The sequence below is a fragment of the Poromitra crassiceps genome (assembly GCF_964638095.1).
Source record: "Poromitra crassiceps genome assembly, chromosome: 1".
NCBI lineage: Eukaryota > Metazoa > Chordata > Actinopteri > Beryciformes > Melamphaidae > Poromitra > Poromitra crassiceps.
Genome location: NC_139623.1, coordinates 126,844,751 through 126,870,137, shown reverse-complemented (window position 1 = coordinate 126,870,137; position 25,387 = coordinate 126,844,751). Strand labels below are relative to the sequence as shown.

General features: G+C 41.4%; 1 pseudogene across 1 annotated transcript in view; it reads left to right on the top strand.

The window, feature by feature from the left end:
- The window catches only part of LOC310773090 (organic cation/carnitine transporter 2-like), a 43,682-nt pseudogene that overhangs the window by 16,141 nt on the left and 2,154 nt on the right, over positions 1-25,387 (top strand). Inside the window, exons 9-10 of the transcript in view lie at positions 180-362; positions 9,205-9,340. The product of the transcript in view is annotated as an organic cation/carnitine transporter 2-like (transcript). The remainder of the gene's footprint in view (positions 1-179; positions 363-9,204; positions 9,341-25,387) is intronic.

Sequence of the window (25,387 nt, the reverse complement as noted above, 5' to 3'; positions counted from 1 at the left end):
CATTAAACGAGATTTCATAGTGTTCCTTTCATTCTAGCAATCCCTTTATCAGAGCAGATAGATGCTGTCATTTTGGAATGTAACACCTAGTAAATAGAAAAAAGGGAGCTTCTTGATGCTTATAAAGAATTTAATTGATGAATGTAACACCTGAAACATGCTCCCTCTCTCCCCCGCAGCCCTTCACTATGTCTCCCTGACGATGGAAATGACAGGGAAGTTTGGCTTCACCATGGCCTTCAGCGTGGTCTACATCTACACGGCTGAGATCTACCCGACTGTGCTCAGGAACATGGGCATCGGAGTGTGCTCCTCTGCAGCTCGCATCGGCAGCATCACAGCTCCATACATCATCTATTTAGGTACGTATAGAGAAAGCATCGGCAGCATCACAGCTCCATACGTCATCTATTTGGGTACGTATAGAGAAAGCATCAGCAGCATCACAGCTCCATACGTCATCTATTTAGGTACGTATAGAGAAAGCATCAGCAGCATCACAGCTCCATACGTCATCTATTTAGGTACGTATAGAGAAAGCATCGGCAGCATCACAGCTCCATACGTCATCTATTTGGGTACATATAGAGAAAACATCAGCAGCATCACAGCTCCATACGTCATCTATTTAGGTACGTATAGAGAAAGCATCGGCAGCATCACAGCTCCATACGTCATCTATTTGGGTACATATAGAGAAAACATCAGCAGCATCACAGCTCCATACGTCATCTATTTAGGTACGTATAGAGAAAGCATCGGCAGCATCACAGCTCCATACGTCATCTATTTGGGTACATATAGAGAAAACATCAGCAGCATCACAGCTCCATGTCATCTATTTAGGTACGTATAGAGAAAACATCAGCAGCATCACAGCTCCATACGTCATCTATTTAGGTACGTATAGAGAAAGCATCGGCAGCATCACAGCTCCATACGTCATCTATTTGGGTACATATAGAGAAAACATCGGCAGCATCACAGCTCCATACGTCATCTATTTAGGTACATATAGAGAAAGGATGAGCGCAAACCCAAGTCTTCTGTCCAATATGTATCCCAGTCAACCCGGTCTCACCCCAGGATGTAAGGCCATGTTCAAACTAGGAGGCCAACAGCGACTACACGGACTCAGGCGCCTGAAGAAATTTGGGCTAAGGCCAGAAATCCTTAGGGACTTCTACAGAGGCACCATTGAAAGCCTGCTGACTGGCTGCTTCACCACCTGGTATGGGAACTGTACCACCATGGCCCGCAGGGCGCTAAGAAGAGTGAGGCGCACGGCCCGGCACGTAACAGGATGTGAGCTGCCAGACCTGCAGGAACTGTATAATCAGCCGTGCCTCAGGAGGTCCCTGAAGATCATCAAAGACACAAACCACCCCCACAACAGCATGTTCTCCCTGTTACCTCAGGGAGGAGATACAGGGTCCCAAAAGCACGCACAAATCACTTGAGGGACAGTTTCTTCCCGCAGGCCACGAGACTCCTTAACATACACAAATAGTGTAGTAGCTGTACTGTACCGTACTGTAGCTGGTACCATTACGTATGTCTAATGTGTAATTGTATGTTTAATTAGGTATATGCTATTTGCACCTGTACAAACAGAACGTCAACTATGTTTAAGTATGTCTAAAGTATGCACATGCCATGTGCACCTATGTGCAGTGAATATGCCACTGTCTGTGACTTGTCTTATCACTCTACTGCCTTATTGCTTGTTGTGTCTCTTGTTGTTTTCCTGCACCCATATCCCATATTTTTTGTACTATGTTGTAAACGGAGTCCACAGCACACGAATTTCACACGTGATACTTGTACTACGGAGTGACAATAAAAAATCTTGAATCTTGAATCTTGAATTTGTAAACTTTAGTGAACTATTAATGACTTTATCCAGATTGGTTTTATGAGTCTGGATGCTCCAAATCTGATTTGTGTCACTTGTCCCAAACCACATATGGAGGTAGTTTCCAATCTGCTTTAAATGTGCTTTTGACTGATGTGACTTCAGTGTGGACGCGCAGATCCACCAAATCTGATTTGAACGTCACTTACAACTCGTCATCAAATGCTTCTGCGCAGGAAAACCACGTCACCAACATACGTATTTACTGTCGTTACCATAGCAACCCATGCAGATAGGCTGTTTAGGTCTGGACCATAGACTGTAAAAATATGGACGTCGTTACCCCATTGAATTTCTTCTTCTGAATTGAGTTCAAGTCATAAACGAGCTGGACGTTGCCATTTTGGTTTTAGTGCGAAGGTGGGGGTTGAGAGGGTGGAGCGTGAGATCAGCACCGATTAGCATAACCTATGGGGGTGATCTTACGCGGTGACAAACACGCCCATGCCAGTGTCACACGCCAATTCTCTTCAAGCTAACTGAAGCTAAGTCAGACTGCTAGCAAGCTAGCTAACAGGCTACATCCAGGCCATCCACTTCTGTTCTCCTTGCTCCGGTCGGGCCCATGAGGAGGTGAAGAGTCGTTCCACATTCACGTTACGTTGAGGTAGGCTAAATTAACACGAAACTACAATAAAAGTTTAACCAAAGGTTGATCTGATATTGATATTATCGCTATTATAACGTACTAAGCATATAGTGGGCAATTGCAGAATTATGGTCAGATATTAGCTACTGTGAAACAACATTAACGTTAATCAATGTATAACCACCCCATTATGTAACTTTTTGATGTCATTCCCTGAAGCATACATTGTATTTTTTACCCCTACAGCGTTTATCTTGGGTGAGTGTGGCATTGTGGTGTGCTGCAAGGTCTTGTGGATCTCCTTCAAGTGGACTGGTCTTCTGTCTCTCGTCCAGCAGCTGCAGATGTCATCGACGTCATCATCATCATCAAAGTCTTTATCCACATTATTGATGATTATTTATAAAAAATCTCATTGTGTAAATATTTTGTGAAAACACCAATAGTTAGAGAAGGAAACCTCTCTTTGCATTTTATTTTGTTTGGTGTTTTAATAAAAGTACTTGTGATATCTCATGTGGCTTTGATTTACCATTGCAAATTTAGCCCAATTTGTAGAAAATGCAGATGTGAACAGGTCTAATGACAAATATGGAATATCACCCAAGGAAATACCACGGTTTAATGCCAACAGATAAACCATACAGATTTGTTTGAATTGTGAACACAAATAAGGGAGCAGAGACATGGTTTTCAAGTATAACACAATGTACAACTTTTATTCAAAGACAGGATTGAAAAATATAGGTCACTTGCATTCACCTCAGACAGGACACTACGTTAAAGTCTGAAATTTACCTAGATTTGCTAGAAGAATTGACATTTCAGCTTGTCACCTGATGTCACTATTAATGGACAGTACAGTAAGGATTTTGAAAGTTTTGATGAATCAATCCAAGTCAGAAACAACATATGCTCATTCTGGAGGGAACCCATCAGCTGAATTCACATTGGAATATGATATCAAGGCTTGATACATTTGATTTTACTCATACAGCAGTGTGGAACTTAACATCTAGCTAGGTTGCATCTGGAATGATATCAAGCCATTAATGTGAGGTCTCAGTCACATTCACGTTAACCTCTTAACGTCTAGCTATAGCTAGGTTACATCTGGATTATGTATAATATACAGTATAATACTACGCTCACTAGGTCATGACATTCACATTAACGTTAGCCTCCAAAAATTACTGTAGCTAGCTAGCGTTAGCTAAATAGGTTACATCTGTAACCACGCTGAAATGTGAGTGCAACGTTAATATTTCTATTAGGTCAAACACACCTTACCGTTATGAGTGCGGCCGTTTTTGATTAACATTAGCGTTAAGTCCATGATCAAATCTAGCATTTCGGTATATTCAGTGTGTGAGAAAAGGATAATGTTATCATGCTAGCATGATTAGCACATAATGTATACAGTCCATGGTGAAACATTAGCAGTGACCACCGACAAATTCATTCACTCACCGAAAAAAGTGGAAACCACCTTTCTTTGAGGTACGGTTAATACCAACTGCATCGCAAGAAAACATATTTACTGTCCAATATTGACAAAAAGACCGCAACCACAAACACGACCAGGTCAGACAATTAGCCTAACGTTAGCCACAGTAGTAGCAAACAAACACGACCAGGTCAGACAATTAGCCTAACGTTAGCCACAGTAGTAGCAAACAGGCTGGGCTGTGGTGTGGCAGCAGAGCTAGCTAACCTCGCGTCACCAGGCTCTTCTACAGCAGAGCAGGCTCACTCACTCGGACACGCCCTCAATTATGCATAACTTTAAACCCTTATCAAATGTAAACGGGCGAGTTACCAAATATATCCCCCCCACACATGTTATGAAAAGGTGAAATCAGCTATATAGACCAAAACCCTGTTAATGACCAGGCTGTATTATGTTTAATTACAGTTAGAAGTTGGGCATTTAAACAGGAACAATGGGACTACTGAGCCCTGCCTCAAGTGGCCATTTGAGGAATTACAGCTTAAATAAAGACTTCCGCGTCTTCAGGGGTAAGGGGGCGGGGTTGCCCCTTGGTCTGGACACACAGATCCGATTTGAGAATCAGATTTGTGGCAGTGCGGACACACTCCCAAATCAGATTTGGGAAACCAATCTAGATAATGATGATTAATGACTTTATCAGGAAATCGGATTTGCCTGTAATGTGAACATGGCCAAAGTAACACGCATTTCCACTTTCAAAGCGCATGTGCAATGTGTATACCAAAGTGGAGCCCTGTCAACTTGGTTGGGTTTAAGCAACTAAAACAACTTGGCTTATGATTTTGGTTGAGGTTAAAACAGTTAAAATGGGGTTTAAAAAAGGGTCAGGTCAGGGCTGCGTTATTATGGATCCCACTGGTTTTCCATACAAGACCGCCTCTAACTCTGATTTGATTTGAAACCTTTATTTATTTCTCGAAAGAACATTGAGGTTTGACCCTCATTTGCAATGTTGTCGAGATTACAGGCAAGCTCAAACAATTGAACACAATAAGGCACAAAAAAGCACAAGAGAAATATAGTTAATAAGTGTTATAGAATGGAATGTACCACTCCTCATCCGCTATATGATAATTATAACAGCTTATATAAACCAAATGAATTGAAACCCAGAGTCCAGGAAGTGTCTTATAAAAGTATATTTAAAGCCATACATTACTTTGGCAAACTGCATTGCCAAAGGGCTGAATTGTCAATGTACACATTTTGGTATGTCACACATAGTTCCAATGTATTCAGTGGCAATGTCACAATTTGACACACGCTTTATAGGCAAACGAAAAGAGGAAAGGCAGAGAGGAGGGGGGAGAAGAATGTATGTGCGCTGCTGCAGTCTGACTGGGAGACTGTTATAGAACATGATGCACTGTCCAAGGTTTCAGCAAAAGGGAGAAATCCTCAATGCCACTGGGGTGAATGTATGTGTGAGATGTCACTTCAATTTTCTACAACAATAAGTAAAACAATCACAGAAAGAGCAAATAACATAGACAGAAGAAGATATTAAAATGAAAAGCAATTACAAACTGAGGAAGGGACACTAGCTAACAAGGTTTTAAATTGGCCAAGTGAAATCGGGGCATTAATTTTTAGTAAAAGCTGAAGCTCATTCCAGGAGGTTGGAGCATTAAAACTAAAAGCCGACTTTCCAAGCTCAGACTGGACTCGCGAAATCTTTAGAGTGAGCCATTCATTTGACCGGGTAAGATAAGTACTATGATTCCAGTCTAGCATCGCTGTAGTCTCTCCCCAGACTCAAATATTACGTTGAATCGCTGCGCTCTGCAGCATGCAGTAAAGTAGTGTATCAGCGTAAGAACTCTCATGGGTCTGGCGTCGAGACTAGCATCGCTGTAATATATGGTGGGAGTTTCCCCTCAATAGCTTTAAAAACAAAATAGTACCAGTGCCTATCTCGCCTCTCAACGAGAGGACCAACCTACCTTATCGTAAAAAACACAATGATGAGTGTCATAACAATCACCAGTAATAAATCTAAGAGCCGAGTGATAAACCCTATCAAGGGAAATCAGAGTGGTAGGGGCAGCATTTCTGTAAATTACATCTCCATAATCTAAAACTGACATAAAAACTGCTTCAATAATCCTTTTTCTACAGATCATAGGGAAACTGGATTTGTTCCTATAGAACAGTGGTTCTCAAAGTGGGGTCCGGGGACCCCCAGGGGTCCTTATGGGGGTTCCCAGCAAAAGGGGAATAATTTATTTTCACAAAAATCTTATCAGATGGGGGACCCTGGGAGAAAATCTTATCAAATATACCAACTATCTCATTTGTGTCAGTTTAGGGGTCCTTGGTGTGAACAAGCTTGAGAACCACTGCTATAGAAGAACCCAATTTTTTGTCGCAGTTTCCCCGCAAGAATGGCTATGTGGTATTTAAAAGTAAGCTTTTCATCAAGCCAAATACCAAGATATTTATGAGAAACAAAGCAGTAGGGAGTGCTGCAATCTGATTCAGGAGAGATGCAAAAATGTAAAAAGTTTGTAAAAAATCAGGTGCTCATCAAGACTTGAAGAGTGATAAATAAAAGAGCTGGCTGGAGCCAAAAAGGCAGTCTGAGGCACTTCTGATGAAATAAAAATCCTTTATTTAACAGGGATCACCGACGCGTTTCGACTTTACATAGTCTTCTTCAGGGTAAGAGTGATCAGAGAACAGGTGTGTCTATTTAAAGAATCACAGTGATCATGTGATCACAGGGCACCGCCCACATCACTCATAGCACAACAAAATGACAGAAAAAAAAAGACAATAATGAAAATACAGAATCATAATGGTATATACACATTTCTTTTAAAGAAACAAGAAAAACAAAACAAAACCTTTGGTGCGCACCAAAAAATAAATTTTGTTTAAATAACTATTTTAGAGATATTTTAAAGATATTTTAAAGAGTAGTATGAGAGAAAGATTTCTCAATATAAAGATATTTAAAAAAATTATTAGATATTTTAAAGAGTAGTTTTAGAAAATAACATGATTGTGATTGGTGAGGACTTAAAAGTGAGTAAGTTGCGAGAAAGGCCTTGGGCTCTATCTTCCCAAAAGCGCTATTTTAGCGTTTGCGCTCGTTTAACGCCGAATGCAAATTGGGGGTGGACACAAGCGCATGCCTGTGATAACTGTACTGGGCATTGGCTTGCACAAGCCAAAGCAGGCGTTTCAGCGCTAAAATGTGGTGATAGATGGCATTATGCTATCGTCAGCAGCACCCAATTACTTTGCGCTAAGAGCTTTGAAAAGGACCACTTACGCGCAAATACCTCTCTGCGCTGGGTGCGCTGCACGGAGATTACCGTTGCGCTCCCAGCGCAGAGAGGTATTTGCGCAGTGGAACGCGGAATTTGTTTTGGATATGTCATTACGCACAGCCTTGCCACGCCAAGACATCAAATTATGCTGCTAAAATGGGGTATTAGCAGATAATTCAGTGAGGCAATCAACTATAACTCACTGAGAAACTTTTATCACATCGCAAAGAGGGAAATGAATTGATAAAACTGGTTAGACAATGGACATAGGCTATTTACCTCCATAAGCCGGAGGTTCGTTGGCACCACAGACGATCTGTCAATAAGCTCTCTCTGTCCTCGCCCGAGTGAGTACTCTATTACACATGGAGATAATTACAGCATATTGCATGCCTCGAGTAAACAACCATTGCAAGACAGGAATCTGATTGGTTTTGATTGACGTAATGCCCAGCCTTGCCTGGCCACGCCTGTGAATAATTCTGGTAGTTAAGACCGCCCAAATCCCGTTTGCGCAGGCATTTCGGGGCGCAGATGATTTTGCCATGGCTCTAATTTGCGCTTGCGACAGGTGCCGTGAACGTTTCCCCATGCCCGCTGAGAATTGCATCCCCAACATATTTCGGGGCTGTTTTAACTTAGAAATCAGGGAGGTCAACCAGACAATCATATCACTTTTAAACAGTTACATTTCTGCATAAATGATTACAAGTAGCTCCCGTGAGGTGGGGATGCTTTCTTTTGCTGCTCGGCGGGGGAGCAAAACTCGGCAGAACACCTGGCGGACGGCACAAGGCGGAATGCTATCTTCCGTGCCTTAAGGCACGCGCAAACAGTGCACAAAGCGCTATTAGGGGATAGCGCCTGTCGGAAGATAGAGCCCCTTGAGTTGGTTATTTACTAGTGACTGATTGGGTTGGGTTTAGGCACGCAGAGGTTGGGTTTAGGCACGAGGAGTGGTGATTTGTTGGGTTAGGCATGACGATTGGTTGGGATCAGCAGGGTAAGAACAGATCCATAGAGATATAAATAAGAGTTGTGTCATCTCCATTCACTCGAATGGATTTTTTTTTTTTTTTTTACCTCGCAATTGTTCCTGGAAGTAAGGTTCTGGATTAAGCAGAAGCAGCGCTGTAAAGTTGCAGCAGAATGGACTGATTGTGATGTACTTTGATGTGTAAAGAATCAAATTGTATATTATCAGCTTTTTATTTGGACGGCCCTTTTATAATAGTCGTGGCCTCGCCCAGGCATCTCGCGCGCTCGATTCCTAGGCTCGCCCTGCAGCTCGCTTCCACAGCTTGGCCACTTTGCGGCCTCGCCTGCTCTATTGGCGCGCGCGCCCGGGTGTGTGTGTGTTGCTCACAAAATGTTATTGCCCTTACGTTTACATGTGCCCGGGTGGGTGTGTGCCCCTTAGGTTTACATCAGTGCCTATGACATCATCAGTGATGTCATGTGATGATTGCTCTTATGACATCACTGATGACATCATCGGTCTAATGACATCACCGATGACATCACCAGTGATGTCACAATGGCTCCTATGACATCATCAGTGGGACAAAAATTTAAACAGAGAACATTGCCCACCCCTTTTTATAGGTGTGTGTGTGTGTGTGTGTGTGTCTGTGCGTGTGTGTGCGTGTGTACTGTAGGTGTGTGTGTGTACACGTGTGTGTTTCCACTTTCCATGGTTGAATTACAAGCAGCTCAATACTTTTCGTTCTCGTATGTAATAAGTTTTCTCCGAAAGAGTTTAGCTGGAATTACTCTGGCACAAATACAATAAATGTTTGATCTAAAATAAATTATTCAAATAGTCGGATGTTATTTTCTAAATAATAGAGACCTTTGAACAATTTTGTTGTCGTATTTATTTCTTATGTCTTCTTGCATTTTCTATTTGCAGGTAATTATAATAAGTTTCTGCCTTATATCCTCATGGGAAGTCTCACTATTGGCTCGTCTGTGGTTAACCTCTTCCTCCCCGAGACACTCAACAAAGATCTTCCGGAAACAGTGGAGCAGATGCAAGAATATCGAGGGTATGTACATTTAAAACTACATTTCTCCTAAGAGTTCTTCCCAACATATCAATTGACTCTTTTGCACCTTATCATCCATAACAACCTTAAATTACATTTGACTCAGTTCGATTAAAGCACTTAAAGCCTCCATGTAAGAGCCGCCCAGACACTTGAGGTTTTTAAATCACAACTAAAAACCCACCTGTTCTCCCTGGCCTTCCCCCCCACTTAGCCCTCAATAGGTCCCTGGCTTTACCGTTTATTGCTTTTATTGTTTTATTGTTCTATTGTCTTATTGTCTTATTGCCTCTAGTCCTTCTCCCTCATTTTTAAATTGCCATTATTTCTTGTATTGTGTCATATTTTATTTAGTACTTTGCACTCATCTGTTTATTTGTACCTGCCTATACCTGTGAAGCACTTTGGTTCCAGCTGCCGCTGTATGGAAATGTGCTATATAAATAAAGCTGACTTGACTTGACTTGACTTAGACAGCTGCATAAGTATCAATGTTCTCCAGCACATCTCTGTCCTCGGTATCTGTTGCTCATTTGCCACATGATCTATTCCTTCTACACCAGGTTGTGCAGGCAACCTAAAAAGAAGGCATACAACCTGGAAGACGTGTGTGGAAGACGCAGCCCATCTGTACTGCGTGAGGTCAAACTCTAGTGCAAACTCTTGCTGTGTTGAACCCTAAACGGCTCTGTTGACTTCACACAGCATCCACACAGCATGATGTGCTGCTTGTCTAAGCTATGTGTGAAAGGTTCAGATGTGTAGGACGTCAGAGTTATTGAACCTGTACAGAATCTGATCATCTGTCCTTTTCATGTAAAAAGCAGTGATTACAAGAAAGGATGGACAAAAAATTAGGCAAAGGAAGAAAAGTGGAAGGAAGCTTGGGAAGAAAGAAAATGGGAAAGTTAACATCCTCTCAGTTAAAAGTAACAAGCAAAACCATGACACAGTATTCAACAAAGGGTGGTTGGTGTCTCTCTGTTACATCAGAAAGCGTCTGAGGAAGAGCCTGTGTGGCTTGAAACATCACGCTAAATAAAAACCTTCAAACGGGAGCTCCAAAGGTGTGCGGAGTACTTCTTTTCACTATCCCAGGTATCTTTTGATCCAGCACCCAACCCAGTGGGTTTTTGGATGTGCGTGTCTTTTTACCCTCTTCACAGTATGCAACAAAACCATCTTAAATATTTCCTACAAATATCACAGTGTGCAGATTTGCCATGTAATTCATTGGCATGTTCATGATTGATTTTTATTCAGCTTCGCTGTATTTGCTTATTTTGTCCTCTCTTTGCTCTACTCTTTTTCTTGTATTGTTTCTATCAATTGTTTGTGAAAATTATAAACAAGTTGTACCATATCACCTTATGCCCTTGTTGCAGTTTTTATAATTTTTGTAAAAGATTTACATTGTTGGAAAATGAATTTTAGGAAATAGAGAAATTGTGGTCAAGAATAATATGAATGAATATTTTAGCATTGATAGTGATTAATTCAGTCATGGATGATTTGATTCACTATACACTTTCATTGTTGAGACATTTACTGAAGTCACATGGTGCTGCATGGCGGTGCGGGTGCATTGATGGTTGAACAGACTTTCCTGCAGACAAAGATGGAAGATGTGATTCTGTTTTCTTTTTCTTTTCTCTTTTCTTTTGGGGAGGGGGGGGGGGTCGACCCCTATTTTTAGGACACTGTTTGAAAAGTGTGACTTTATAGATTAGAAATGTGTGAAAAACAAACAAAAACAGTGTTCCTTCAGTGACCTGCCATCATCCATGTTGGATAACATTTTTCCTGTTTTGTTTTCTAACTTCTATTAAAGTTGCTCCTTATTTGAATTCAATTGTCTTTGTCTTTATTTAAGATCCCCATTAGCTACAGCAGAGCTGCAGCTATTCTTCTTGGGGTCAAACAACTTGTAGTTTTAAGATATCACATACAAAATTTACATTCTGTACAAACGGTACAATTTCGGATATTACATTGCTTTCAAGATATTGCATACATCAGAATGACCTATATACCATTACAGATGTGTAGAATATTCATAAAACTATATCACATATTATGTATACCTATATATATACCATTACCATATCTTATATATATAAGTATATATATAACTATTACCATCACCATATATATTATATATTAGTTATGAATATGTGTATTGTATGTGTAATTGTGTATCTTGAAAGAGGAACATATATGTTGCACCTTTTCCTCTCAATTCAAACCTCACCCATCTCCCACCTGATGCTGACGGGGCAATATGGGAATATGCTTATGCTCATTATGTTTATGTTTACTATGGGAGACCAACAACCTATTTTACATGTATTTATTTATTTAGAATGATATAACTTGTCGCAGAACATCTATTTTGGTTTATTTGGTAAAAGTGGAACTTTATTCTTTCTGGTTTTCTTCATTGTTCATGATTTTGTGGAAAGCATTCCCTATAGACAGTCAGTTGGAACACTTGACAGTGGAGAGAAGTATACTTTGGTGTGTGAGAATGCACTACATGATTCTCGCCACAAGGCAGTACCTGTGAGCAAGTGGCGACTGTTGTAAACGGGATAGAAGAAGTCTTGGTTTTCTTGTAGTAGAAGAAGAACATAACAGTCTGTAGCTAACACAGCAGTTGTCAAGCAGCAGATAACGTGCAGCCAGACAGAGAAGGGGAATCATTGATGCCGTGTTTGTTTTGTTTTAATGAAAGTGCTGCGGTAATAAATAAATAAACTGCGACCAAAAGTCCAGTGTCCGCCTGAAATCTCTGGCTGTAACATACTGAATTTTTCCATTGGCTGGCGGTGAAAAGAAACATATTGTGGGCGGAGTTCCCAGCATGCTCTGGGGTAGATGTGTCATCAGTCCTCAATCCTCATAGCTCAAAACCTCTGTCAGTCATCAGTCCTTGGTCCTCAGTTACTAGCTCATACAAAACCTCTGTCAGTCATCAGTCCTTGGTCCTCAGTTACTAGCTCATACAAAACCTCTGTCAGTCATCAGTCCTTGGTCCTCAGTTACTAGCTCATACAAAACCTCTGTCAGTCATCAGTCCTTGGTCCTCAGTTACTAGCTCATACAAAACCTCTGTCAGTCATTAGTCCTCATTCCTCAGTTATCATAGCTCATACAAAACCTCTGTCAGTCATCAGTCCTCGTTCCTCAGTTATCATAGCTCATACAAAACCTCTGTCAGTCATCAGTCCTCATTCCTCAGTTATCATAGCTCATACAAAACTTCTGTCAGTCCTCGGAAAAAAACGGCACCACTCCTCACGCCTCCTATCATCACGGCGTCATTTCTCCTCCCTCAGACAAACCTTAAAAAAAAACTCCTAACGCACAACACTTTGTTGCTCCTGTTTTGTTTTTGTTCTTCCGTGTTGGATGTGGCAACAATGCTTTTTATTTTGAATCCCAAATAGGTTACGCAAAAACCACGCCCTTTGCCCACCTACGCAGCAGTCAAGTGCCGGGATTGGCCAGGCGCTCATGCCTCATGTTGGGCTCTCTGTTACACAGGGACACCATTCCTGTGAGAAGCAACAACACCAAGCGAGGCTGCAGCGAGGCTGCAATGAGGATATTGAAAGACAAAATCCTACATCGCACCAAAGCATACAATGTATTTTAATGTTATTTGACTTTGCTTATTATGAGGCCAGAATAACAGATGCTGCCCTTGGCCATTGAAGAAGCAAGATGGACACTGTTGTTGTGCCAGCACATATTCTTGCAAGATCACCTCTCTAAAATGTCCGACTATAGTCAGACCTGGTTATACATATCCAGCATCAATAGAACATTAAATATATCCGATTTATTTGACCTACCCATGATAATTCGGGACCACACATGAAAAAATACAGTCGGGAGAGAGGAGAGGCGCTTGTGACTCGGCTCCAGCTTCAGCGTGCAAAGGCGTGCGGTGTGATCGCAAAAGCGTGTAATAGGTTCACGCCCAGCTCAAAGTCTGCAGGCATAGGCGTGGGTTGAGGCAAGGCAAGGCGTAGGTTCTCTGTGTGAACTAAGCGTAACCTATGTGGGATTCAAAATAACGCCACAACGACGCCTCCGTGAATTTCCCTTCCCGTTTAGTGATTTTGCCTTCAAAATAAAACCATGATAAAGTTATTTTCTTTTCTTTTTTCTTTACAATATAGATTAAAGTAGTAATCTAACTATGAGACTCAACAGAATTAACATAGTAACACTAAGAGGAACATCTAGTTTAATGTTTGAATGAAAATAGACCAGCAGAACTATACAAATATTATATATATAAATATTAATATTATATTTCTTGAAATTCTTTCAACACAAAGACCGGGAGGCTAAATTTGGACAAGTGTAAATTAAAAATAAAAAGTTAAGTGGCTTAAATGGTAGATTCATAGGATACTTCTTTAATTAAGGGAAACCTTATTTCATTATTTAATGGAAAACTGTTGTTCGGGGCATTCATTTTTAGTAAAAGCTGAAGCTCATTCCAGGAGGTTGGAGCGTTAAAACTAAAAGCCGACTTTCCAAGCTCAGACTGGACTCGCGGAATCTTTAGAGTGAGCCAATCATTTGACCGGGTAAGATAAGTACTATGATTCCAGTCTAGCATCGCTGTAATATATGGTGGGAGTTTCCCAGTAGCGGAGCGTACGCCGGGGCAGAGGGTGCGGCCGCCACGGGCCCACTCGTCAGGGAGGCCCATCAAATTTTTTTTTTTTTTTTTTTTTTTTTTTGCAGGCCAGGTCACCTGGCTGGCAACCTGTGTTTTTATTTTTCTTCTTCAGAACAAGCTTGTCTGTAAAGTGGCTTCACTGTAGTCTTTCTTGGACATAATATTACTTGGCTCAATGAGTGACAAATTGTGTTTTCGGATATAGGGGCTATCAGCTATTTTACAGTTGTGACTTAAAATGACTTTATTTAATAAAGTCAGTGGTGTGAGTCTGAGAGGAATTCAATCAATAGACAATAACATTGGTGTGTTTAAAATGAGATATTCCACTAAATATGGCTAAAACCGATTCAAACATGCAAAAAAGGCAAATTTTTCTTCGCGGCCTGGCAGGCCCGGTTCTACGGGGGTGCAAAAGCATGCATTGCACCCTTATTTGTCTGCATGCTCAGTTGAAAAGTAAAAAAAAAAAAAAAAATTTTTTTTTTTTATAAATGCTACAGCTGCACACTTACTGTTTAAACTTGAATTATAGTTGTTGTTTTTCTTTGTTCTTTGATGTGATTTTATGGCTTTTTGGCACCTATATGTAACCTTTTAAGGTTGAGATAATTGTATTATCATTATATGGTCCAAATATTTCAGTAAAGCACTTTGAAATATTCTTGCTTGGGTGGTATCATTCTACTTGAAATGATGGTCAAATGCATTATTTTTAGTAAAATAACATGTCAGAGTGGGCCCGGCCTTCGGCCGGGCATCTGCACCCCTTCCTATCTAGGATGCACCCCTAGTCATCTTGTTCTGGAACCGGCCCTGCGGCCTGGCCTGGCCTTCAAAAAAAAAAATTTTTTTTTTTTTTTTTTTGATGGGGCCCCCCTAAGAGCTTCGCCCCCTCTGGGCTGATAGGGTCGCTCCGCCCCTGGAGTTTCCCATCAATAGCTTTAAAAACAAAATAGTACCAGTGCCTATCTCGCCTCTCAGCGAGAGAGGACAACCTACCTTATTGTTACGCCCCAAGTCTAGGGTTAGGACTGTAACATGAAATATGCAGAAACAAGTATCAAATTTGCAACAAAAATGGTTTATTGCACAAAAAAGTAAAGAAAAAGGAACGAGGACGCTCTAACTGACAGGGAAATCTGGTCAAGCAGGCCGCCGCCTTCACTAATACCTGATGTTAACCCCGGGCGGTACTGCTGTTCCCTACCACAGTAGTGGCGAATAATTCCTCACCACAATGGAATAGTTATAGTTGTCTGTCCGCTGTTATCGATAATGGAGGATCAAGTACAACAGTTGAAATCCAAAGGCATCTCTGCTGCCTGTGCTGGGAAAGACATGGACATTGATCATAAGATTTCACATGGCGAGTACTCCATCATCTTTGGCTCTCCAGAAACCTTCCTCGGCAGTGACTACTGGAGAAATGTGCTACAAACACCCATATTCCAACATCGTTTACTTGGAATAGCAGTGGATGAAGTGCACACTGTTATTCAGTGGTGAGTAGCCTACCCCATTAATGTTAACTGTCATAGCATGATTATAACAATTATTATCTCAGCAAACAATTTTCAGGGTATTTGGAGCAGTGTTATAGAGCGCCCTCCTCGGAGCCCCGCCTCCAGCGCGTGCGCGAAGAGTATGCCAGAAGCTTTAGACACATACAGTATGTTAGGCTATTAGAAAATGAAATACATAAGAGAATACATAGAACATTTTCCCCCACTATTTTATTTTGCTATAATTATAATACAATAAGTACATAAACAGAATGCTGGCCCCATACAAACTACAATCGCTTATTAACATGACAAAAAGTATACAGACACCCCCCCCCTCCCAGGGATAGTATAATAATGTAAATAAAATCTAAAAGTTCCACCACTTTATACTTGCGGGTTAGCTTGCTGTCTGATCATACAATCTCGAGATTTTGGTTATTTTAAGCAAACAATGAAAAATTAAGAATCTTAACTTCTGGACAGTAAGCTAATTAGTGTAATTGTAACAAATTCCTTCCATTGTCTATTGTGACTACCATAATGTATGGCATTTGCCCCGAGATAATAACCAGTTTGTTAATAATCACATTTCACATGCTATATTCCATAAGTGTGATAATAAATAATTTAATGATCCAATTCTTCAGTAGTGTGTGAAAACCTAACAGCATTTTGGTATGTGACAACTAGTTGTGTTTTTATGTTTGACATTGTTTTTCCTTTGTCAAACAGGGGCCAAGGAAAAGGAGTCAGATCACCATTTCGGAAATGGTGTGGATTTGTTGGTGAGCTTCGTTCACTGCTCCCCAAATCTGTGCCAGTGTTTGCCACAACAGCCACAGCATCAAAGAAGACCAGGCAGGAGCTAATGAAGATTATTGGAAACCAGGGCTGTGTTGAGATTGCAGTGTGTTGACCTGATCGGTCAAACATCAGGCTTGCATCAAAGAAGGTCTCATCAAAAGCAAAGAACACATTTGCATGGTTGTGTGAGGAACTCAAACTAAAAGGACCAAGCACTGAAAAAATTGTCATTTACTGCAAAACCATCGCTGACTGTATGCATATATTTTCAAACCATACCTGGGAAGGAACTTTTGCCATCCATTAGGTGCTAATGACAAATCTGGAAACAGGTTGGTGGACATGTACCATTCAGCAACCCCTGAGGACGTCAAAAAGAACATTAGTAACTCCCTGAAAGATCCTGCCTCCACTCTTAGAGTGGTTATTGCCACATCAGCACTTGGTATGGGAGTAGACTTCAAGAATGTTCACACAGTGATCCACTATGGAGTACCAAATGAAATAGAGGACTACATGCAAGCCATAGGGAGAACTGGAAGAGATGGTGCGGACTCCCACTCCATCCTATTGTATCATGGTGGACAATTAAAAGGAGTATCTGACCAGAGGCAACAGTATGTGTCCAACAGCACAACTTGCCGGCATGCCAAATTACTTCAAATCTTCAATGATGAGCAGGGAAAGCCGATTCATCCTGGGCATGTTGTGATGTCTGTGCTCAATGTTGTGAGTGTGGTGATGCATGTAATGGCAAACCTAGTGAGATCGAGAAACATGCAGGAGAAGGGACACAATTTGTAGATAAATTTACTGAATTTTTAGAATTTAATGTGGGATCAGTTGACGACTCTAGAATATTGTGGGACTCGATCAAGGGATTCATTAGGAGTAATACTACGCTATTTGCTTCTAATCAGCGTAAAGCACGCTTATCTAAATTACAAGAATTAGAGAATGAATTTGGTAGGTTAGACTCCGCTTTATCAGTTAACTATTCAGAACACATAGCTCTACAATGTGAACTAGTCAAAAAAGAAATTAATGTTATTCTTAAACAGCACTCAGAGTTCTTAATTCATAGAACTAGACAACGATACTATTTCCATGGATCGAGACCGAGCCACCTATTAGCCATGAAAATTAGAACGAATGATCAGTTTTCTGATATCACATCAATAAAGTCACAGGCAGGTAACATTACTACAGATCCCACCGAGATTAATAACACTTTTCGCAGTTTTTACACTGATCTATATAAATCCGAGGTGTCTTTTGACCAGGACAAATGCAATGAATTTTTAGCTCAACTAAATATGCCTTGTCTGAGTGAGGAAGTTGCGAATGAGCTAGCAAGCCCGAAACGCTGTTCTTAGTATGAAGAAGGGTAAATCGCCCGGGTTTGATGGCATTCCGCCAGAGCTGTATCTGACCTTCTGGGACACAATTGGACCATTTCTTCTTAGTATGATATGCTGTTCAATAGAAAAAGGTAATTTCTCTCGGGATGTTAACTCATTCTCTGCCAGGGTCATTTCGGTCTGTGTGCTCCCAGTGCCAGGATTTTGAGCATATTTCCTGATCTTCCAGGACCCACAGAATATTCTGTGCTAGGAATAAAATTACACAACATATCTCACAATAAAGCAGAGACTCTCTTCTTACCCCTTGTAAAAAACTGAAACTCTCCCATGTTTCCTTGTTTAGTTACAAGCAGTGGAAGTTAGCTTGTTTTCACAAAAAAATGCCCTCCTTTTCCTCCAGAAATATGAGATAAAGAGGTTTTTAGTGAAGGACACCGTTTCAAGCAGAACTCTCTTTTGAGCCTTTTATTTTTTGCCTCAGTGACACATCAGACATATACAGTATTTGTTTTCTCAAATAAAAAAATAAAAAATAAGAGAATGTATTTTACAGTTGCCATGTGGATTTTTAGCTTAGCTTGATAAAAGCATAAACAAATGGAACGAACCCTTATGTGGTCACACTCACACACTCTCTCTCTCTCTCACACTCACACACACACACACACACACACACACACACACACACACAGGAATAACGAGTGCTGTAACGTTACCTGCTGTCACGTTACCTCTCATAACTAACGTTAGCACAGAAGATCACACAATAGCTACGTTAATGCTGTAAACTTTGAAATGTTTATGTGATACATGTTTCGCCTTGGTTGCTGGGGACGGGTGTGTGACGCGGTTTGACGTATCCATGTGATTCCCCCTCCCTTGAGTGTGACAGAACTCTCCCTTGAGAGGGAGAGCTGGCAAGAGGAAACGCTGTGAAGGGGAGCCTTCGTCGCCATGGCGCTCCGTCGTGGAGCAATAACAAAAACGCTGGCGTCTTCCTCGCCATCGTCGCCAGCCGAGAACTCTGGATCGGACTCTGTTTCGACCACAGGCTCCACCCATAAATACTAAACTAGCGGGTTCCTTTTATCAGTTTGACTTGAAACAATGTCACAGGCTGGGAAAGTGTCTGATGTAATGTAAACAGCCAAAACATGAAAGTACGTCCGAGTACGTCTTTGGCACAGAACGCCATTGTTAAAAGTATGTCCGGGTACGTCTTTGGCAGAGAATGAGTTAATATTGCAGTAATCTCTTTACTTCTTAAAAAAGATAAAGACCCAACAGAATGTGGTAATTATAGACCTCTTAGTCTCTTGAATGCAGATGTAAAAAATTTCGCTAAATTACTCTCATATCGCCTACAAACGCATATGTCCTTCTTGATTCACTGTGATCAGACAGGCTTTATTAAATGGCGGCTTGCCGCTGACAACACACGGAGCCTGCTACACATAATCAATGCATCTTCAGCTTCTCAAACCCCAGCGGCTTTATTGTCCCTTGACGCGATGAAGGCTTTTGACCGTCTTGAGTGGCCCTTTCTGTGGTCGGTGTTGAAAGTGATAGGCGTCGGAGAGGGTTTTATACAATTGATAAAGGTCCTTTAACACCTCAGCTATGGTTCTCACTGGTAAAATCTGCTCTGCCTTGTTCCAGGTATCTAGATCTTCTCGGCAAGGTTGCCCCTTGAGCCCGGGGCTCTTCGCGATTTCGCTGGAGCCTTTGGCTTGGTTGATTCGACAGTCTCCTGTTATCAAACCTATTATTGTTCATGATACACAGCAGCATTTGGCGCTTTACGCTGATGATATCCTCGTTTTTGTCCAAGATCCAGTACAGTCCATTCCTCATCTTTTGTCAGCGCTAGAAGAATTTGGTGCATTATCTGGTTTCAAGATCAATTGGTCGAAGTCTGCCCTTCTGCCACTGAATGCAGCTGCTAGGTCTACCATCTTGCCCACTAATATTCCCTCTGTTCAGCATTTCCGGTATTTGGGTATCGAAATATTCTCCTCTCTTGATGCCATTGTTAAACATAATTTCACAGAGATGCTGAACACTGTGCTAAGTGATTTAGAGAGGTGGTCAAGTTTGCCAAACTCATTGCAGGCACGCATTTCAATAGTCAAAATGAATGTGCTACCTAGATTAAATTTTGTTAGCTCCATGATTCAAATTTCTGGAGTAAACTCCGTGCAGCCATCTCCAAGTTTATTTGGAACGGGAAGCGCCCTCGCCTAAAAGCCACAACTATCCAACGGGCAAGACTAGACGGAGGCCGCAAAGAAAATGATAGCAGTACGTTGGAAGCCCCCTTATATTCTGACCACTAGACATTGGTTGTTAACCTTTCTTGATGTAATCTACTTGAATTATCAACAGCTCGAACAAATGGGGCTAAGGAGGTGAATTTGAATATGTGGCTCGCGGCAGCTGAAGCTTTGAAAGAGCTGTTATAATGTCTTTATTTTGTGATCTTTGAGTCTGTTTTTGTTTTTGTTTCTCTTTGTTTACCCTTGTGGGGAGGGGGGGGGGTGTCTTATTTGTTTTCTATGTCTGGCGTATTGTTTGTGTTTAATGTTTTGAAAATAAAAAGATTTGATCACAAAAAAAGAGAAACATGCAGGAGAAGACCCAGGGCCCTATTCTCCCACAGGCCTTCGGCGCTAAAACGGGCCTTAAACGCAAAAAAACGTGCCTTGCGCCTGTTTTGGGACAATATCAATATGGCTTTACGCTGCCAAATGCGCTTTAGGCCGAATGGGCGTGGCGCAGTCCCAGAATGGGCCAAAGTGGGCGTGTCGGCCTTAAATCTCGGCGTACTGCTATCTTCGCACCTGCCGTAAATTTAGCGCTTTGCGCCTTTGAAAACCAGGCCTATTCAGTGCGCCAGTGCTCTTCTGCTGCCTCTCCCCTGTCACCCTTCTCGTTCTCTCTCTGAAACCAGGCCTATTCAGTGCGCCAGTGCTCTTCTGCCGCTTCTCTGTCACCCTTCTCTCTCTCTCTCTGACTCCCTCGCTCAGACAGACACAACACATAGCAGCACCCAGCTTCCCATAGGAAATAGCAGTTGTAAGTTTACTGCCTGTGAATGTCCCTGTCCCAGCATGCAATTGGGTCCTCCATTTCGCTAGTAAATAGCAACCAAATGAGCCGAAATAGATATAAAAGGTAGATCTCAAATAATGTGTAATGGTAAGACAACCTGCAATTGTAGAACATTTCAATATTGGACCAAATAAAACATCGAAATGAAACACCACCCTATGTGAAACATATATGTCCTCTTGAGCCTATATATACCCTGTGTGGATTTAACGTGATTTAGATAAGTGACAGCGGAACGCGCTTCGGAAGCTTCTACTGTCATCTGCTATACTATGATGTCCGCTCCAATAACTTGGCCCTACTCCACAATTAGTTTTACAATAAAAACACATTTATGCAATGACTTAACATAATGTAGGCTATATTTATGTGCATCATCCTTCCTGCAGCAGGCGAGAGAAAATGATATCTTTCTGGACAAACTTTCACCAATCTAATAGGCTATATTTTTCTAGCTGATGCGTTTAGAACATTATTTTCACTTTGATCTTGCTATAGTGTAGCGTATTTACATGCTTGCAGTATTGAAACTGCAGTTAGATTGGTTTGAGAAGCATAATAATATGGAATAATAGCCTATAATGCAGACAGACAGACTGGATGAAGGGAGGGGGGGGGGGGGGGCAGAGCGTTTGGCTTTCGTCTGGTTTTGCGGGATCACTGGAATTGGAGCTAAAAAGGCAAGCGTGCGATTCGTTTATTGCAGTTATCCAATGAGCATGACGGTGCATAATTTTACGCTTAAAAGGCGTGGTTGTAATGGTTGAGGCTGCGTCTAGCGCCAGCAGGACGATATCAAGTGCGCTGGTCCACGCCCACTGATTTGAGCTGGGCCAGGCGCTCGGCCTAGAAACAGCGCCGATGCAACGATAGGGACCCCAGTCTTTGGGCTTAGACAACTGGGAAGCTGGCGTAGCTTGGTAGCTCTGTCTTGCCACATTGCAATAGTAAGTGTATTTATTCTATTTATATTGTTATTCTGTTTGGTACATTTTGTGTTGTGATGCTGGACTCAACTTGATGTATTAGCTGCTGCTACAAATGCCTGCTCTAGCCTTGGCTTGGGCCTACTCCTCAGGCTTTAAGTTAGCTTGTCCTGTTAGCATGTGAGAGTAGAGAGTCCAGTGTCCCTGTTTGCCTTTTTTATGTGTGAAAATAAAATCACACATACTTTTTCATTGTTGTCAGTGTCTAAGTTTATGTTGTGGTCAAAACCCCTATACCATAACACTTGTCTTGTTTATGTTTGAGCTTTGACACGCCCGCGGGAACATAGCCTAATTATGTTGTCTATGGAACTACATTTATATCATTATTCGAGCGCTCAATCAAACATAACCACGAGCGTATTATATTGTTTCACTCGCGCAATCTGACATCCCGCGCGCACAAAGACGAGGAGAGAAAAGCACAGCGCGTATTTTGCTCTACCGCGCGCGCAGACTGCTGTTGCCCTCCCTCCCTCTCCCTCTCTCTCCCCCCTCGTGGCTGAGCTCTGCGCGCGCAGACTATCTCTCTCCTCCGCCCCCGTGGTCGAGTTCTACGCGCTCGCTTGGAGTTGGTTGAATTCTACGCGCTCGTGTTGAACTTTTGACAATTGTGGGCGGAAACCAAGGCAGGCCTCTGGCCCTCTATGATTGGCCACTTTCAACGCCAACCCACCCCCTTAAAAAAAAAAAAAAAACTTTATTGCACCAAGGAGCCTTACACTGGTATCCAGAATACTTTGGCTATTAGGCTACCAGTTTAATCTAAATTTTCACAATCACAAACATGCCAGGGGGATTAATGGTTGATAATAATGACGACAAAAATAAAGAAAATTAATTGTTATCTTGCAAACACGGACCTCCTCCGGCCTTGATGACAGCTTCCATCACAGACAGGAAGCTTGGAGAGTCTGAGCATCATAGGTCAGAGAGCAACCGATTGAAGAGGGAGCTGGAGCAGCATTCATGGGGTACGCTAAGTGAACAAAATTATATTTGCGAGATGATGTTAGGTTGTTTTAACATTGCATATTGGTTTGCATGCAACTAATGTTAGGCTAGCTGTTGAAAACTGCTAACTTAATGTAGCTAACGTTAACGTTAGCTTAGCTAACGTTAACCATATCTCTGCTCTCGGATAAGTTAGCTAACGTTATTTTAGCTCTATAACTGGCTGATGCAAGCCAGGTTGGTTGCTTGTTATGTTCATTTTCTATATCTAAGGTTATATATACTAACTGTGATGCCTCCTCCATCACAGCGTGTTTCAGAGAAAAGTTATCAGTCTGGTTCTGTAGCTATAAGTTCAGCTAACGTACCAACTCGCTTCCAAGCGGCTAACCTAACTTAACGTTAAGCAACTAGCTAATGTGTTGGTGTTTGTTTCAATCAGATTTATTCCCATTGCCTATCAGCAAATAAGATGTTTACATGCATCTGTTTATGTGTTGGTTATTTGGGGTCTGACTCGCAACAGTAGCCTACTACTGTTTAGCCTTTCTGATGCTATTGCATGGTTAAATCAATTATTCTTTATGGGGGTAAAAGTTGGTAGCCGCAGAGGTGAGTCAATATATGGTTTAACCCCAAAAAAATTGAAACAAAAGGTTTCTCAATGGATTCTAGTAGTATTGGGTCTCCTAAATAACATACTAAAAGTCTACCAAAATCTACCCCCCAGAAAGCTGCCGTTTCCAAGATGGCGGCCCAGATGGCGGCGAGGAGCTTAAAATGGCTATATCTCAAATTCAGAAAATGATGCAAAGGATTTTTCAACTGATTCTGTTACCCCTGGACATGCTTACGAACATACTAAAAATCCAGGAAAATACACCTAACAGAAAGGCTTAATTTTCAAGATGGCATCCAAAATGGTGTCCGACCAAGCTTAAAATGGCTATATATCTCAATAGAAAATATATACAAATAATTTTGTCACTTGATTCTGGTACCCCTAGACATACTTAGGAACATACTAAAGAACTAGGAAAATGCACCTTCCAAAAACGCTTCATTTTCAAGATAGTGTCCAAAAAGGCGATCGGGGAGCTTAGAATGGCTATATCTCAAATAGAAAAAAATGTTACAAAGGATTGTTTTAACTTCTGGTACCTCTATACATTAAGAACAAGCAAACAATCTAGATAAATATATCTGCTAGAAATGTGTCATTTTCAAAATGGCTGCCAGTAGCTTACATTGGCATATATCTTAAAAATGGTTACTATTCAACCTAAAAAGCTGGTTTTGGTGTTGAACACAATAAATTGCACACTTATTGTGGTCTTTATTCATCATCATCTTCAAGATCCACTGGGTGAAACTTGTTATGTGGATTGTCACATTCCTGAAGTTGACATGGTCCACAGACAGTTGTACAAGGTAGTCCATGTTTCCTGCATGAGCAGCGGAGTGTCTTGCAGGCAGTGGTACAGTTACAATGAATGACCTTCAAGAGGCTGTCTGGAGCAACATTCATTGTTGACATGAGTGGGACAAATCTATTGTCCTGCAGGTTCCACCCCCAGTCTAGGGCATCCATACCATCATCTGTTCCCATCCAGACCATGACTTGGTAGTATGCTCTACGACAGTGAAATATGGTAGCCGATTCAGTTGGTGGTAGACGTTCAGGCGTTACAGTTGATGAAGCTGAGACAACCTTCTTGCTGAAAATGTTATATCGCATTGTCGCAAGCAAATCTGTGCACTTCCCACCAAAGAGGACAGCCATTGCTTGGCACCCAAGGTCATCGATCACATCTGTTGTCTGGTTTGGTACAGTGAATGCATTGGCACACCCCGAATGACAGGATCACCTTTTACAAGTTTCTGGAACGCAGTCTTTTTGCCAACTCCGAAGATCCGAGAAGTTGTGTCACAGCCAGTCACAGCGTGGATGAACATCAACTGAGAACACACTTCATATCAGAGTACTTCTTTCAAATGGTTTATGGCATACACTTTAAAACTGCCATCAGTTTTCGACTATAAAGGCCCTTACTATCTCTCTGTGCATAGTAAAGGAGTAAGACAAGGAGATCAGTATCTTCTCCAATCAGCGTAGTGGTGTGAAGAAGAGATGATCCCACTGCGGCCCTTACTATGTCTACATCAGCATCTCCAAGTGAATTGACCACAGTGCAATTCCGTTCTTTCAGTTCATCACTTATCATTTTGATCAGTCTCTGTTTATTCAGATCTCTTGACAGGAACTCAACTGTCTGTGGACCATGTCAACTTCAGGAATGTGACAATCCACATAACAAGTTTCACCCAGTGGATCTTGAAGATGATGATGAATAAAGACCACAATAAGTGTGCAATGTATTGTGTTCAACACCAAAACCAGCTTTTTAGGTTGAATAGTAACCATTTTTAAGATATATGCCAATGTAAGCTACTGGCAGCCATTTTGAAAATGACACATTTCTAGCAGATATATTTATCTAGATTGTTTGCTTGTTCTTAATGTATAGAGGTACCAGAAGTTAAAACAATCCTTTGTAACATTTTTTTCTATTTGAGATATAGCCATTCTAAGCTCCCCGATCGCCTTTTTGGACAATATC